Genomic DNA, 12864 nt, shown 5'->3' on the forward strand with positions numbered 1-12864 from the left:
TTCGTGGTAATAGAGTTACCTGGAAGTAACAAGTGCTAACGAGAACTTGAGTGCAAGGTGTTGCTGTTCTGATGAGGTAACTGCGCCGAATAAATTGAGAAACTAAAGTTGGTTCAATTTCAATCGCTCCCTTCTAGAATTTCAAGTGGCGTCTTGTGAGACGCCATCACTATATCAAGTATTTTAAAAACTGAAAAATACAGTAGCTCTGCTTCTCTTTGTCTTGTTACAATCTTCGACATCCCACATACTTGGTATAAGATTTTGCAGTCCTTTTTGTGTGCCTTATTTCTGTTATACAACATCCGTGTCCAGCAATGTTTGGTCATTGAAGCGTCGATTAAAGCCATATTTGCTGGATTTTTCTCAGGCGTCCTGTAACAGCCGTTTCCCGAATTCCCCAAGGAAACTTTCCGGTAAAGTGCGAACGCTTGCACAATAGCAGAACGTTGTGAATTACGTCGGGCAGGCATAAAAAACAGGTAAACAAATTATTTCGCTCTGCGAAGCCATTCTGTTACATTAGGACCTTCCATCAAAACAGACTGAGCCACCGATAGGTGGGATTAGAGATTAATTAAACGTTCTGCCCCGATCCCAGCCCTCCAGTTGATGTTATCGGAAAAGATTTATAGCTACTGGTTCCCTGGGTTTTGGAATAGGTGCTTATCATGCTTTAAAGTTCCTAATATCGGGTATGCCCGCAGGAGTTGGTATCACATCCACCGTTACTTTACACGTGCCTATGTCCTGAATAAGTAATCGCTACCTATGCCCCCTTTTTGCATATTTTAGTGCTCATGTTTTTCCGGCTTGTTTTTACATATCTCCACCACCTACGCTGTCTGCACTACAACAATGGCTACGGTTTGAAACGACAACGAATAGGTACATGTGTCGGAAACTAAGTCCCGAAAAGAAGGCCACATTTCCCTAATGCTTGTGCTCCTCCCCTTAAACTTTTATTCCTCCCCTTTTTTCGGTTATTTATAATTCCTAAAGCAGTTTTACTGAGTAGCCAGTATTTACTCTTGGGTTACAATGCTTCAGGTTAGTATTTAGGAATACTACCAGAAAGCCGGCGCAGAAATAGTATGAGCTCCTGTGCATTCAACCAGCGCTCTCAAAAAAATATTCAGGGAATTTTTCACTCACGCGCAATGCTTAAGTAGCCAAGCTGTTGTAGGTGAGCATTGCCGGAAACATCTTTCAGTTTCGGTATCATTGTTTATTCGCATATTTGCGGTGCTAGTAATCGTCGTCATTTGCTTCGAAGAGGTCGTCGTCTTTTTCGCGCTGAGTGGCGGATGCAAAGTCATCTTCAGCATTGTAGACTTCCACCAGCTCTTCGTCGTCGACTCGAAGCACCGTTGGCGGGATCTGCATGTCATCTCGGGAAGGAGTGGCACAGTCGTAGCCATGTATACAATTATCCATGTTGGCTTCTAGAGGATGAGGTGGCACCGGTGACCTTTCCAAACAAATTCTTCTCGGCCAATCTCCTTAGGCGGATGCGCTCGGGGAGTCTTTTGCATCGCGGGAATTGCGGCCAGTATCAACAGCTTCGCTGTTCATAAATACAGGATCCCGATTAGGACTAAAACAATGGTATAGTTCAATTTATGCTGAAACGCTGATAGCAGTAACGCCTATAGGGACATAAAACGAGCGTCTCGAATAAGGTAGCAAACTCGGGCGGGAGACGTGATAGCCCAAATAAGGTGAATAAAGTGCAGTTGGGCTCGACATACAATGCGACGAAGAGACAAACAACTGGTGTATAACCAGGCTAGTTGAGCGGCTACTGAAAAGGAGGAAAATATCTGAAGATCATTAACTCGGTCGAGGGACGAGATAAAAAATTCGGAGCCAAAGAGTGGACTTGGGCAGCGTAGGACATGAGCAGTTGGAGGTTTATGGGAGAGTACTTCGTCCTGCACTGGACATTAACAGGCTGCAGCTGCTGCTGCTGATGGGGATGACGATTACGACTGAAGCTGCCGATTGGACGTTGATGCGTGTACTTGCACCTGAACATCTGATTTTGAGCTTCAAGGCACGTCAGATTTTAATATGGGAAGTACGCCCAAGCGTGGTACACTCGAGTTCTCGAGCGAAAGGCACAGAAATCTGGCCATAAATGAACTAGAAACCGCAAGAGGCCGGATTTCTTGCCCTGCATGGTGCGTTTTCAACAGAAGTTTTCTTTCTTTCAAACCAGCCTTTAGATTAAGGGCGCAGCGTATGTGGAACAAAATGCCAGGTTTTTGAGAACTCAGCTGCTTTCACTTCCTTGGCCACGAGTGCAGCCAGGAGGGGAAATTGCGGTGAAAAGTCCCGCCTAGACTCGCGGAGAGCCGAGCAAAATCAACGATGGCCTGTTTTTCTTAACGCTTTAGAATGTGTTTTTGTCCATGCGTCGTGTTCACAGCACGCCACAAAGGAAGTAAAAGAGCCACGACTTTCCGATATCGAGTGTTTATGGCCACCCGTATATCTCCAGTGGTGGGCCCTATGTCACCGCATCGTTACTTCTCTAGCGTTTGCCCCCTTTCGATTCTTGTGTTGACTTCCTGTTTCTATTGCTTTTTTTACAGCTGGACGAACATCATATGTCGCCATCTACGGGTGAGGCTTTTTCAACGCGGTAGAATTGTAGCAGTGCTTCCATGGGTTTCGCAGTATGCCTGCCTTCGTAACAAAGGAAAGGAAGGAAGCATCACTAAAACCCGTTAGAGGGCCCTAAAATGGGCCTTGTAACCTGAAGATGCGGAATATGACCTGCATTGAATGCTTCGGGAACTGTACTCAGAAGTAGTTGCCCTAGGAGTAAAGGTAGTCATGACTAAGACAAATCTAATGTCAAATCAACTTGTAGAAAGCACCTGTGCTGATATTTTTCGCGTCAGTTCAGCCCATAACTTGTGCGAAATATGCATGTAGGCTAAAATATATATATATATTGAAGCGTGGTTTATTGGACCACTAACGAGCAGTTAGACCTGCGGAGAAGCCAAGGTTCTTCGTGCCAAGCAAGCTGTGTCCGACGCGATACTCGATCGGCCCGTGCGCCCAGCGATACTTCTGCCTTCTCGTCGTTGGCGTGCACCAAGCCGAATATCCCCAACGGGGAATTGTCCTTGCACGAGCGCCTATGATGATTACATCATTCGCGTCCACAATCAACGCTACACAATATATATATATATATATATATATATATATATATATATATATATATATATATATATATATATATATATATATATATATATATATATATATATATATATATATATATATATATATATATATATATATATATATATATATATATATATATATATATATATATATATATTGTCACGGGACACCTAGGCGGCCAATGCCCCGTCGTGGCTCATCACAGAAGACGACGAGGCCGACGAATAAGTGGCTGGCTCGCAGCGCGCACTGTTATGGCCGCATCGTAAATTCTGTAAATAGATCGTTCCTCATCCTTCAACATCGTTCGAGTCATTGGCTCTGCCGCCACGTTACATTTGGTGGAGAGTGCGGGTCGTCATCCCCGTCCTGGGCCGAGCTTCGCTCCTCATTGGCATCACTGGAATCATCGAGGGTGTGTGAACCGCGTCGGGCAGCCCCAGCCCCACCGCTACAAGAACTCGACGACGTCCCCCCGCCCCGTGTCCCCAGCCCGTGACGAGCCGATCTGACGACGACGTTTGACCTGACGACGACGACGACGTATCCCGAGCCCTGTGGTCCGACGTGGTTGCAAGCCCTCACCGGTTCGTCATTCCTTTGTGGGCGCGTCGCTGCTGTGCGCCGGAGCTCACCAAACCCATCTCTTACATCCGTGGTGGCAAGAGCTTCACTGTACATTCTCATCACATCGTTCACCTTCACCGAGCTCATCATGCTGCTGCGGCCTCGACCGGGACGGTCGCCTCCGAGGAAAGGGGCGTTTTACGCCATCAAAGGCGATGAAGACAGCAGCCGCATGTGGCGTCACAAACAAGCATCTGCGACGACAACGAAGCTTTGTGGGGCATGCTGTCTGGCATGCGTGTTCCCAAATTGCTCCTCTGCGTCCCTATCGTCACCGCGCTGCAGCTTCGACCGGGACGGTCGCCCTCGACCGGGGGGGTAATGTCACGGGACACCTAGGCGGCCAATGCCCCGTCGTGGCTCATCACAGAAGACGACGAGGCCGACGAATAAGTGGCTGGCTCGCAGCGCGCCCTGTTATGGCCGCATTGTAAATTCTGTAAATAGATCGTTCCTCATCCTTCAACATCGTTCGAGTCATTGGCTCTGCCGCCACGTTACAATATATATATATATATATATATATATATATATATATATATATATATATATATATATATATATATATATATATATATATATATATATATATCAGGGTGTCGAACCGAAAAAAATACCGGTTCGGTTACGGTTCGGGTTCGGGTGAAATAATTTCGTTCCGGTTCAGTTCCGGTTCGACAAAATCACGTGCCGAACCGGTTCGCGAACCGGTTCGGGAGCTTGAACCGGTTCGCGAACCGGTTCGATTAGTTGAATTGTCACTGAAATTAGAAAAAAAAAACATTTAGTAGTTTAAAGCGACCGTAAAATCAAAACACAAACAAAAATTCAAAATGCTGCTGTTCCCCAAGGGCAGTGGCGCAATTACAAAGCAAACTTTAACTAATCACGAGATGTTAGAAAAACAGATGAAGTGGTGACGATTTACCACCTACTTTCTCGTCCAGACTTTATGTTGTCCTAGCGACTATTCATAAAGCCACCGCCAAGAGATATGACGGTGGGATATATTTTCTGCCCTTTCATTTTTTGTTAAAATCGCAATCGTCGCTATGGAATCGCCCATCACGCTAACCTTGAAGCCTTAAATTTAGGTCTGCGTACTGGCGTGTTCAAATATCAGCGCTTCATACCAATGGCGCACATTTTTTTATATTTGTAACAAAACAGAAAAATCCTACTACATGCACATAAATACTACCAACGAATTAGATCATTTGGTCACCCTGAATAATTTGTTAGCTGTCACCTTATCGAATGTGTTAGCCACACTTTTGTTAAAAGTACTTTAGTTAACGCTCAGTCACTGCATTATTGCTCTGACCACTGCAATTCCTTTTGCGAAAGCTATACTGGGTGTGTGCATTACAATCAGTATGTCATCGTACCGCCTGACCCCCGGCCATCGTTCCGTGTGCTACATTGCGTAATCTTATAACAGATTATGCTGTTACAAAATGAAAGGGAAATTTGACGCGCGGAGCATGAGAAGAACTTTTTTGGGTAGACGCTCTTTAATTCGTCCACAGCAGTACTCCCCTTGTGACCCGCCGCGGTGGCTCAGTGGCTAAGGCGCTGCTGAGCGCGAGGTCGCGGGTTCGATTCCCGGCCGAGGTGGCCGCTTTTCTGATGGAGGCGAAAAGCAAAAACGCCCGTGTGTACGAAATTTCGGCGCACGTTAAAGAGCCCCAGGCGGTCAAAATTAATCCGAAGCCCTCCACTACGGCGCGCCTCATCGCCTGTGCTGGGTCGGCGCGTTAAACCCCACAATCAAATGAAATCAGTACTCCCCTCCGGAACGAGTAGCAGTAGAAGTAATGTAGCGAGTTGGGCAGTCAGTACAAGTGCACCTTCGAAAAAAAAGCAGATCTGAAAGAGACAAAACTGCAGAACAAGCAGAAAAGATTATTGCTCGGCGAATGGGACAGTGTGAGGTACCGGCCTTCCTTTCTGCACGTGTCATCTGCTTTATTACTGTTTCTGCTTCCAAGACAAGGTCGAGGACTGCAGTTTCTTGCCAAGAGATTAAGTGCGCACCTTAACAGTTTTCCCTGACATATCTGTTGTTATTTGTACTTGTAAAAAACGGAGCTTGTCCACTGTACTGCCCTCAAAAACGGTCGTGAGTAAGGGACATCGAAGCCACTTGTGGTCAGCAGCAAGCGGTTTAGCCACTGAGCAGCTCCTGCGGTCACACTTGTCAAATATTACAATTTGCAGGTGTCGGACCTTTTAAACAAATTATGAAATGGAAAAAGTTTGCACACATCGGGCTTTCGCTGCTGCGCACTGGAGCACTCCTGCAGCCTGATTGCTCCACTAAAGTTGCAGCTAGGGAAGGGCAAAGTCGTTTTATATCCCCTGCAAGCTGCGGAGAATGACATTTCGTTTGGTCAGCTTCCACTACGCTCGCGCTTCCAGCAGCAACAGACCATTGCTACATTGGTGCTCATTCATTTCCCTTGTTGTTACATAAAGCGTGATAGTGTTCAATTGTCTGGAGGGGAAAGTGCGCGAGCAGGTACGAAGTTGATGGTACGTGAAAGAAAAAAAGGCCTGAATTGCATTGACTATGCAATGTCAACAACAGAGGGTCGAACCGTTTCGGCATGAACCGGTAACCGTTATTGCTTTTTTCGGTTCAGTTCCGGTTCGGGTTCAGCGTGCTCAAAAAATAACGGTTCGGGTTCGGGTTCAGTTCCGGCAAAAATACCGGTTCAGCTCCGGTTTTCGGTTCGGTTCGGTTCCGGTTCGACACCCTGATATATATATATATATATATATATATATATATATATATATATATATATATATATATATATACAGGGTGTCCCAGCTATCATGCACCAAGAATTAAAAAAAGAGTAAAGGCGTAACTCGAAAGAAACCAGGTGCATAATGTTTGCAGTACTGTGAAGAAGCGGGCTATATTTTTTCTTTAATGAGACTTAATTAACTAATTGTAATTAATTATCTAACTCGAGAAATACTCTCCTAATCACTAAAGTGTCAATGAGGCACTTGTAGGTAACCACGAGGGGCATCTAACTGCGCTATTTTCAGCGATGGACTAATTGCGTACACATTTATTCTGACTGATAAAGGAAACCCGCGAAATATGAAAAATACCACGTGACGGCGCCTCCGCGCGCACCGTAAAGCAACGCCCTCAAACAGGCTGCCTCTGAGTTAGCCAGAATGAAATAGACAAAAGAAAGAAAGAAGAAATCGCGACCGAGTTTGTTCCTTATCTGCACACGCGTCCAGCGAATCTTGCTGCTGCTGCTCCTTCCATGCATGCTATTATCAAGGTGATGCGCTGTCTCTTCGGGCGGGTAACACGCAAAGCAGTTGCTTTCAATCAGCTTTGTTTGGGGACGCTGCTTTACAATGCGCGCGTAAGCGTCGTCACGTGGTATTTTTCATATTTCGCGGGTTTCCTTTATCAGTCAGAATAAATGAGTATGCAATTAGTTCGTCGCTGAAAATAGCGCAGTTAGATGCCCCTCGTGGTTACCTACAAGTGCCTCATTGACACTTTAGTGATTAGGGCAGTATTTCTCGAGTTAGATAATTAATTACAATTAATTAATTAGGTCTCATTAACGAAAAAATTACTATCCGCTTGTTCACAGTACTGCAAACATTATCCACTAGGTTTTCTTCGAGTTACGCAATTTCTCTTTTTTTAAACCTTGGTGCATGATAGCTGGGACACCCTGTATTAATTTTCGCCTCTGCGCCTCCAAGTTCTCTCACTAATTCTTGTAAGCGTATCACCGAATGTTCTATCCTTCGTAGTTTGCCTATCGAAACGGTACTAAAAAAATGAAGTAATAATATAGTATTGTATCTCCAACTACAGTTTTTCGTGCGCGAGACGGCCCGTCACCTGTGCCTCTGCGATCGATTGATTTTTTATTAAAATTACCCTTACTGCTTTTTATGTGCAGCTTAAATTAGTCACATTCTTGAAGTCTAGATTCACGTGCCTTCCTTGCATAGTTTTGTTTGTAGAACTCCCCGTGTGTGGTATTCCGTGCATCAATCCTAATTCTTCGGTCGTCGTGCATAGGTGCCTTTTCTGAGTTTGCATTGTCGCGTCTTGTATTCGGGTATGTTCGTTAACCTGCTGTCACTTTGTACTTGTATCTATATTTGTACCAGCACAAAGGCCTTATGGCAGTTTCTGTGCACAATATATAAACGTCATTGGTTGATTGATTATATTTAGTACTAATATTACTAGTATATTACTATTGCTTATCGTAATATAATCATAATCAGCAGCAGCACCATCATTAATCAAAATAATTTGCCATCAACCCCCCCCCCCTCCAACCGTCTTTACAGTGCAACCAGGGTGGGCCAGGAAACCACAGACGCATTTGCAGTTATCACAGTTCTTTCCATTCACCGGCAAAACGACTCTCAATTTTAAAACGAAAGTGTTTTATTTTTGGATACACCAAGATATCACTGACGTCATATCCATCACAGAAGTGACGCCAATGCAACGACGCAAGGGGCCTGTAAAGGGTGCGCCCCAGCACATAGGGGGCTCTTGCGGGAAAGCTGCCTTTAGAACAAATGAGTACGTTATACTTAGGGCTGTTCGTTTTCGGGTTTTATATTTTAACACGAAAGTGTTTTATCCCGGGATACACCAAGATTTCACTGACGTCATATCCGTCATGGAAATGACCCCACTGCACCTTTGCCGAAGCAACGCGCCAGCAGGACGTCACTCGCCAAGCACACCCACAAGACAGCCGCCGACCCGAAAATCATGCTCAAATGCAGATTTCGCTGCACATTTCACTTTCGTGTTTTACCGATTCCTATGACAGAAGAATCAGCCACAATTGTTTACACTTATTCTTTAAAAGCAGAAGAGTGACGCAACTTGAGCCCGTAGCAGCGAGCTGTTGCGTGTGTAGGAGCAGAATTTCTCAGCCGCTACGCCAGCGTAGAAACCAAAGTTGGTTATAAGCCGGGCTGACTAGGGCAGGATGCAAAACAGTTTTTGCTTTGTAGAGTGGGCGTGTCATTGCTTAAAAGCTATTGTTGCAAACGCCAACAAACACTATGCAAACCGATATAATTCGTCGCATTTCCCGCTGTTCCCAACCGCTATCCAAGTCAAAGAAGCTCTTGATATCAACCCCACATCCAAACCTTTTAGATGCACACACGCCTGGCGTACGTGCTGCCTTGGGTTTATTCGACGCTGTCGAAGCTCGCGAAGGCTGCCCAGGCGTCTCCTTTCGGCAGGCGTAGGAGGCATAATTGGTGCAGACGGGCACGTACCCTTGTGTGGGGCACAGCGCAGTGCATGTACCGGTTGCGTGTCTCTCATGAGAGCTCTGCAGCCGCGCTGTTCCCCTTTTGACCTGTCAAGTTTCCACGCATAACAGGCTTTCATCCTTCGAACGGAAGAGCGAGCCGTGATCTCTACGCACACTGTCTCGTTTCAGCAGATGTGGGCGCCGCAGGCCTCATTTGCTTACAGCTGTTAAACGGACGTCTAGGCGTGTCGCCACTATTTCGTCGGCGCATATATAAGGGCGCATTTATTATGTACTGCGAAACCGGGGTTCCAATAAGTTCTAGAATAAATAACTCCGATTAAGTATAAATGCCGGAATCTCTCTAACAAAGTACGCGAGTTCCGCATTGTCACCAGGCGTGTACTCTTTCATACGTTGAGTAGTGCGACATACGTTTCCCATCCTGCGCTTCATGACGTGTCTGCATACATGATTAGTCTCTTCCGAGTACAAAAGGGGTACGTTCCCCCGGGACATCGTACGAGCCTCTTCGTGAATAAATAGTGAGGTTTTTGACCCTAACGCGAATACCCGAATATGAGAGAACTGAGCTTCGTTAGAGCTTGGGGACGGCACATCGCCTAGGCAAAGCGGCAAGCCTTGCGTGGGAGCGTGCGTGCGTGCGTGCGTGAGTGCGCGTGCGCGCATGTACGCGTCTGCGTGTGTAAAAAGATATATACAACTTTAAGGCTAACTCATTTATCCGATATTGTCACGAGGTAACAACGAAGTGGTGAGTGAAACAAACCTCTCCAGTTCCAAGTATTGACGAAGAGAAAGCTGGGTGTAGGCGTAGCCGGTGCGAGCTCCTTGATGGCTGACTAGTAAATAAAGTAAATATATCGGTCATCATCTACCATGTACATAACTTCTGTCCTTCAGCCACGTAACAATACAAATATTGCCTTCATTCACTGCTTGAATAGCTGTTATGTAATGAAAAAAGGCGTCTGAGGGCAGCTCTTCCCCTCACCTTCGAAGAGGGGTTTGCTATACGGAAGAAACAAGCAAGGAAACACCTGGGCGCTCAAAAGAAGGGGAAAGAGAGGACAATAAGAAACATTAAATACTACGTCACAGTGGGGAACAACGTGAGAGAGAAGGAGAAAATGCGAAAATTACGTAAGCAGACCAAGGATGTAGGGAACGTCTTTCGGAAGAGGCGGAAGCTAAACCTGCCGTCTTTGTTTGTGCGCAATGCTCACCGAGAAGATGTTCTTTTTTGGTCTTCCAAAAGTCTCGTATTTCGCCTCCTGACATCGATCGCGCATGATCTACACTGGCCAGTGTTACGTACACCATTTTCCAGACAAGACGCTTCCGCTCTTGCGTCAAAAGTTGCCAGGAGTTTTCAGCGACCAACGTGGGCTGCTTCGCAGCAAAATTACGCGCCGCTTCACTCGCTAGGTTCGCACGGTAACTTTAAAATGCCTCACGGACTGACCAAGCACGGCGAAGAGGTTCTTCACCGCGCGCAGCTGAATGTCGCTTACACAAGTCATTTTCGATACATGCAGCAACAGGCTGTTTCTCCCTCTGCATTCTTTGTGACGTGCAAGAGGACTTAAACCACGTAGTATGCAAATGTGCGCGGTGCAAGATGTGCGCAGTGCAAAATGTGCAAGCCGCTTTATGGAAGACTAACACCAAGTGACATGTTAGGCCCCTGGTCTAACTCTGAAAGAGCATCCCGAGCAACAAAAGCTCTATTGACTTTCCTGCATAGTGCAGGACTCGACCAGATTTTCCAAATAAGGCTTCATAAGCGTTGCATCATCGTCATCATAGTCATCATTATTGCTCCATCAAATTTATTAACTTATGCATCTGGTATAGCAAGCCAGGTGCATTTGCCAGGCTAACGTCACCAGTAACATTAAAGACCATTTTCTCTCTCTCTCTCTCTCTCTCTCTCTCTCTCTCTCTCTCTCTCTCTCTCTCTCTCTCTCTCTCTCTCTCTGTCAACCTGATTCCTACCGGTCTCACATTTCGATATATCTTTGGCTCGATTTACTGCCCTAAACTGTTAAGTCTACAGGTTCATAAACTACGTAATACCGTAGACTGCTTATGGACGTGCGAATATACATCTACTTCAACAAATAATTATCCAGGAGAAAATTGTTCAGCTTGTTTGCTACACCACATGTACCCCGACGAATACCCAAACGTCCAATGCAGCGTATGTAAGAAAGGGCCGGTCACCCGGTGACACGTAATGTGGCACTGAGCCTCCTACCCAGACAGCGCGAGTTTCGAAGAATACTCGATGGAACTCCAAAGAGCCATCGAGTGAACCAGCAAGACGGAAGAAGCATGTCTTTGCCCAACAGGTCTTTATTGCGCACAAAAGGGGCGGGCTCCGCAAAGGGGCTAGTGCTCAGTAGGTCGCAAAGAAAATGCGACAGCGCGCCACGTCGGGGTGGGGGTCGTAACTAACTCCAGCCCACTGCAGGTTTTATTGGAGTAAAGTCATTTCCAGTACAGTCCAGTTTGTGGATTAGAGTCTATTCTCATTGGGCTGCTGAAGTCTGAGTTCAATGGGGTAGTCGTTGAAACAATTATGACGAGCACACGCTTAAAATATCTTTCTTTCTCAGCTACCTGAAATGAAACATCTAGTTGCGCAGTAACTTATCTTGCAGACTCACAGAAATTCAGACTCACGGCGTGGCGTTTAACTCGGATGTCCTTTGCTTGTATTGCTTGTATATTTACGCGTTCTTTTCTGATGAACTGACGTAGTATTCCTGGCGGATAAAAATTATTCTCACTAAGCGTGTTTATCTCGACTGCCTTCGTAGTTTGTAAAGTTGAACTGAAAGTGCGTGTTAAATCTCCTCTTCGTTCTGTTCACAAACATCCTGCCGTTATCTTAGCGTATTATCTTCATGTGTCCTTTCATTATATGCAATGGGAAGAATACCTGGATCACTCATTTTTTCTGCATCCGACATTCATTGTTAGTGCTGCGAGCTCAATAGTGGCCCAAGCCTTGCTGCTAGCGGGGCTCGATGGCGATTAAACAGTTGTGAAAAATTAAGCGACAAAAGCGTGCAGTAAATACTCTAACGATGCGCTTCACGCCTACATCGGGGTTGGCACGCACACAAATTCACTTTATTACACAATAGCAGGAGATTATGGATGCAAGGAGCGCCGTCACCGTGAACGCTTCGCGGCAAATACGGCAGGCAACGCCACGATAAGGCGCTTGGGACCGGATATTTATCTGGTTATTTTGTCCTATCCTCTTACCTGTCAGAAGAGTTTCATTTCTCTTCTGAATCCCTTTTTCACCCCACTGCACAATTTTTTTGCCCTGCAGTTATTGTTCTCCCGCAAGACCACGTCTAGGTATAGAGGTGGTGGTATAGAGAACAATAACTGCAGGGCAACTTCGTTGTGACAGACACTGCTGCAGCACAATTAAAAAAAAAGCGTACAAGAAAAAAAAAAAACACGAGCTTCTGCATGTCTGCGTGAATATATTGAACGGGTATCCTCCCCGGCCGCGTCCATGGCTAAGGCGTCGTGCTGCTGAGTTATCAAAGATGATTTGTTTGAAATAAAACAAAGACTTATGTTGTGGTGATCGTCCATTTAAGCCGGCGTGATTAAAGACGCATAGCCATCAAATTCGTCCAACATGCTTATGCTTTGAAGAGAACCATCATTATTTTTTTGTGGCCTTTTGTCTCGC

Source organism: Haemaphysalis longicornis, unplaced genomic scaffold (genome assembly GCF_048455015.1).
Source record: "Haemaphysalis longicornis isolate Haplotype H1 unplaced genomic scaffold, Haemaphysalis longicornis Haplotype H1 scaffold_64, whole genome shotgun sequence".
NCBI lineage: Eukaryota > Metazoa > Arthropoda > Arachnida > Ixodida > Ixodidae > Haemaphysalis > Haemaphysalis longicornis.